This window comes from Monopterus albus, unplaced genomic scaffold (genome assembly GCF_001952655.1).
Source record: "Monopterus albus unplaced genomic scaffold, M_albus_1.0 scaffold166.1, whole genome shotgun sequence".
Classification (NCBI taxonomy): Eukaryota; Metazoa; Chordata; class Actinopteri; order Synbranchiformes; family Synbranchidae; genus Monopterus; species Monopterus albus.
This window is the reverse complement of record NW_018128046.1, coordinates 468,139-473,313: the sequence shown is the minus strand read 5'-3', so window position 1 is coordinate 473,313 and position 5,175 is coordinate 468,139. Positions and strand designations below refer to the sequence as shown.

The 5,175-nt window shown below is 41.2% G+C and overlaps 1 long non-coding RNA gene across 1 annotated transcript in view; it reads left to right on the top strand.

Moving 5' to 3' along the window:
* The first annotated feature begins 4,336 nt into the window (after positions 1-4,336).
* Positions 4,337-5,175, top strand: part of LOC109968978 (uncharacterized) — a 1,635-nt gene continuing 796 nt past the window's right edge. Inside the window, exons 1-2 of the long non-coding RNA XR_002276214.1 lie at positions 4,337-4,496; positions 4,696-4,907. This is a non-coding gene — a long non-coding RNA (uncharacterized LOC109968978). The remainder of the gene's footprint in view (positions 4,497-4,695; positions 4,908-5,175) is intronic.

Below are 5,175 nucleotides of genomic sequence, written 5' to 3'. Positions count from 1 at the left end.
AGAGAGACAGACATGGGGGGGTGGTCTGTCCTGTCCTCTCCTCCCTTCGTCACAGTCCCCCTCACACTTATCTAGTTTTACCTTCTCTTACCCCCAGAAGACCCTCCACCGTGCCTGATCACCATCACCTCCTTTCCAACTTGAATCCCAAAAGGCGGGAGGGAGTCTGAGGGGGGATAATCAGGGTCAGGATCCTCTGCCACACTGATCAGTACGTCTCAACCCCCGGGCAGCCCTGCAATTAATGCACCGTTGAAAGGGAGCAAAAATATTCACCATCTGGCAATTAGGGCTCATAGGCTCCTTCTTTCTGTCTCTCCTCCTCTCTTTTCCCTCTCTGGGCTTTAAATGTAATTGTGATCTTATTCTTGTTCCAGCTCCAGCGCCTCTCACTGGCCCAAGGCCCATTTGCTGCTCCGAGGGCCTATATAGGAATGAACGAATGCAGGATCGCAATTCAGGGCAATTCAGAAACCCCTCTCAGTCCCAAAATGGAGATGTAATAACGACTCTTCTTGTTGCCCCCCCTCCAAAACCTCCCCACCCTCCTCACTCTGCAGAGGATTCATCCCATCTCTTGCTTTTCCAGCCCCAGCTGCTGCTGGCCTGAAAAGGGGCTTGAAGGAGACTGGTGTCATCATGATCAAATTAACTCTTTCTCTCTGGATGGGAGCAAAGGTTGTCAATGGTTCTGTCGTCAGTAGTAGTTTTTTTAACACATCAATGATGTTATGATTAGTCATTTTGCTTCTGACAATGGCCACCAAATGCATGTGAATGCCCTTTCCCGTCAAAGAGGAGCGGAGGGCTGTTGAAAGACACTGATTTTGAGAGAAGTCAGACATCTCTCCAGTTTTCTCCCTCCCTCCTCCTCCTTTCTACGCACTCATTGTGAAATTCAAATCTGGGTATGACAAATAAAGTGATTACATTCACCATAGATCTGGCTAGTTTTGAGTTGCAAATGTGCAACCTCGACATTTGGCTTGTGCGAATCACGGTCTGAGACAATGAAAAAGCAAATCTGAGGAAGTAGGTTGCAGAAACCACACACAAACAGCAGTGAGAGGTGCTGTAAGAGAAAGATATGCATGTCACAACAGAGATCAAGAGGGTTTTCCATTAATCAATAAATATAGTTTTTGTAACATCAAGACGTGAGGATGTTCCAAATGTTCAAACAAAACAGGAGAGAACACAAATAAACCCATTTAGTCCTTTATTTACAACAGTCTTTTTTTCTATTCATGTCTCTCATGTAACAACACCTGTAAGGTCTGTGCCTGTTGACTGGACAAGAACCACGACTCTGCCTCCCCTTGATCTGCTGACCCCGATCTCTCTCGTTTTTAATTGCTACCACCATCCCTCCAGTGAGCCGCCGCTATCGTGCTTTCCTGTAAAGCAATAATTACATATATTGAATTATTAACAGTCATTATCAAAGCTTGTGCTTAACTTGTTTTGTTGTAGAGTAAGGTTCCTGTGATCTCGGGCAGTCATTACTTATTAACCGACTGGATGCTTTTCCCCCAGTTGCCGCACGTTGACGCGTGGCGTTAATGACGCACTCATTCTGTTTGCCCGTGTTTTAGCTCCCGCTAAATGACAGAAATAATATTGGGGTTGCACTGAGGCAAGAAAAATAGTAAAAAAGGCTATTGGCCCAGATTAAACCATTATCACAAAGAGTGATTAATTAAATCAGTATTTTGAATCAGCTGTTTACAGAGCTGAGGAGTGGTTTTTGTCAGGGCCTGGATGAGATTAAATGAAAAACTTTCTTCAGTGAGATGCTCGATTACGGTTTGAATCCAGGTGGCCGATTGACCTTTGCATCGACTGGCATCAACAGTCATCAGGTGAAAACCTTGCTTTTCCATGAAATGAAAATGGAGACAGTAGATGTTTTATCCAGGATTATTTTGAAAGAATCAAATTTATTGTAGAACTTTGTTGTTGTGTAAAGAAGGCTTGTAACCCAGAGGGTATGGTACCAATGCACTGCAATGGAAAGACTGTGGAATAGTAACATTTAATCAAATAAAGTTCAATATGTTTAAAGAAATATATCCACATACTCAGCTGTAACACCTAAACACGTCATTTTGTATCTCAATCCATGAAGAAGAGAAGCAAATGATTAGAGAAACTGAAAATGTTTCCTAAAGTAATAGAGAAGAAGGTGAAACAGTTACTTGTAGCTAAAAAAGCAACACAATGTCAGCTGAATTACCTAATTGTAATGGATAAACAGCTGAAATGATTAGCTAAAAAATAAAACAGAAGTTGGTGAAGCATACAGCTTCTGTCATTCCAAAACAGTATGAACAAAAATACATAAGAAAATTGTAATTTCCACTGTCAGACCCACTTTTATTTCATTATTAACTAAATAATATTCAGTTTAAAATCAGTTCAAGTGAATGTATTTAGATCAGTTGATCCAACTGATACAGATACAGTACAATACAGTTACTAAACAGTACCACCACGTCAAAGTTTTTTTTTGGTGCAATACAGTAAATCTTATACATAACACTGAAGTACTTTGTTCTGCCATGGACAAAAACACATTTGTAAAATGTCACAGTGATTTGCAATGTATTCTCTGCCAGAATCATTTAAAAGAATAACATGCCAGTGTAAAAAAAAATATACTACAAACCTTCAGTTTGTTCTAATTTTCTCCACATTTCACCATCACAGGGTCAAAAACACACCTGTAAAAGCTGCAGGGTAAAAAATAAATCTTCATAAACAACTACTTTAATTTAATTACTCAACAACCTCCCTCTCAAAAACCTTTAAATGAATGATTTATGTCAAATTTAGGACATGGAATGAAGGAAAACAGGTGGCCAGAAAACAAGTCTTTCCTACATTAGGCTCTCAGGTGTATGTTTGTGGACAGGCCATGAAATACCCTGAATGACCTTCACAAACAGCCACGTGGCTCTAAATTCAGCTCTATTCAAATGGAATTAGACTATATGGAAACAGAAAGACAAACACTGAGGGCAGAAACCGTGACACACAACTGTGACCTGTGTGCCATGTTCTGACCCCTCCCTGCTCAACGATCTCCTGGAAACAACCCGAGAGCCTGGAAAAAGCAGATACTACATGTGAAAACAGCATATCTGCTGTGAGAGGCAGACCGTGGCTGTGGATGAGCACTTAAACAAATTGCAGGTCGACCACACACACTGACATGCGGGGGGAGGGCAGTACTGCAGGGCTTTTTTGCACATGCAAAGTGGCACTGGTGTGAGTGGCACGCCAAGCTGCAGCCAGACAGACAGAGCCGGGCTGAGCCCTCACCTGCAGGACGTCCACCCAAAACCACAGCACACAGTCTCCTCTCTGCTCTTTTGTTGCTTCATTTGGTTTGTATCATGTGTAGTGGTTGTTGTTAATGTCATTTTTAATTAACAGTAGAAGCATTCAGATCCTATTTTAACACAATATATAACTCAATCAAAAACAGTCAAGTAAAAGTACATACAGTACACTAAGTACTGAAAAATATACTAGTGCCAAATGAAAATGTACCCAATGTGCAGAATGTTTCCTTTCAAAGTGATTTATTATTACAGTATTTATTGTAGTTCTATTAGTTTTGTTAGTGTGCAAGCAGCATTTTAATTTGATAGTTTTGTTGTTTTATACTTTGTTGATTATTTTTATTACCTTTTATACTGCTGGGTAGAGTATTTTCAAGCTGACAATGTTCTATATGTCATATTTGTATCTTATCTATAAGTCAAATAAATGTAGTAGAGTTTTAAAAGTGCAAATATGCAAAAGTATCAAATCCTCAAACTTGTACAGCAATCTAACAAATGCACTTTGCACATTTGTAGGCTGTGATTAACATCTGGGATATTTACACAGCACATTTTTAATCCGAGTCAAGAAATGAAAGTCTTAAAATGGATGTTAGAATATCCTTCCACTGTGATGCCAAAAGTTTTTGTTGTTGTTTGTTTTCTGGTTGTTGTTTTTTGTTTTGTTTAATCCTGTTGCGTTTCCCTTTTCCATGACAGGACTTATCATTAACTCAGTCATTTGTTCTGCGGTCTGGCCCCTTTTTATTGTTTGTCCTCAGATCTCTCCTCCTCTTTTCTTTTCTTTCCTCTTCCCTTTTGTGTCCAGTCTCCTCTCCCCACCTCCTTCTTCCCTCTCGTTTCTCCTCTCTTCTGGACCTTTCTCTTCAGAATGATCTGCCATTTCAAGCGCTCACTTTGCGCTCTCTCTCTTTTCCCTGCGTTGAACAAATGGGTAATAAGCGCCACTTTGTACCTCTCTCCTCTTTCAGATCCAAAGTGAAGAGTCTGATTAAATAATCATTGGAGGAGTGGTGTGTGTGCGGCTTTCCCCCTGCTCCTCACCTTGGGGACATATTGTCCCCTGTCACTGAAACCTCGGGGACAGAAGGCTCCGCCGTGGGGAGGCTCAGCAGGAGAGCAAGGAGCTGATGAAACGAAGATCGGGTAATGAAGGCATGGCCCGTGGCTTCCGTGGCTCTGCCATATGTTTCACCAAATGCAAATTGCCCCCAATTCAAACAACCTTTTCATCTTGATATATGCAAATGTGTTTATAAATACTGGCTTATAAATATAGCATTACAGTTTTTAAGGAGGGAGCTTTGAATCATTTTCTCCCTCGCTCTGCTGTTACGTGTGACAGCAGCGCAGCCTGGCAACCTTTGGAAAAGTGGCTCGGACCTGGCAGCGCCCAACAGTGTCCTGGGGCACAGGAAGTAAGGTGACCAGAAGGAGAGGAGCGCAGACTGGCCTGCAGACCAATGAGAGAGCCCTTGATGAAAGCCTCATCCAATTAAAATCAGCGGTTATCACACAGGCCAATGAGAAACCAAGATTTACCAATGAGTGCTGGAGGTGAGTTGGCCACACACTGAACTTTTGACATTTTGAAATCTGCAGTCATTTCACATTTTAATAATTTTAGGCTTTTCGACAACACCTCTTAAAGCATTTTTAACCTTTACTCACATTATGAAATCAGTCAGCAAAAAATATTAACAGATAAAAAGTTTATTATGTTTACATCAGTTATGTCAAGCAAATACTAAAAGGTGTGTGTGTGTGTGTGTGTGTGTGTGTGTGTGTGTGTGTGTGTGTGTGTGTGTGTGTGTGTGTGTGCGCG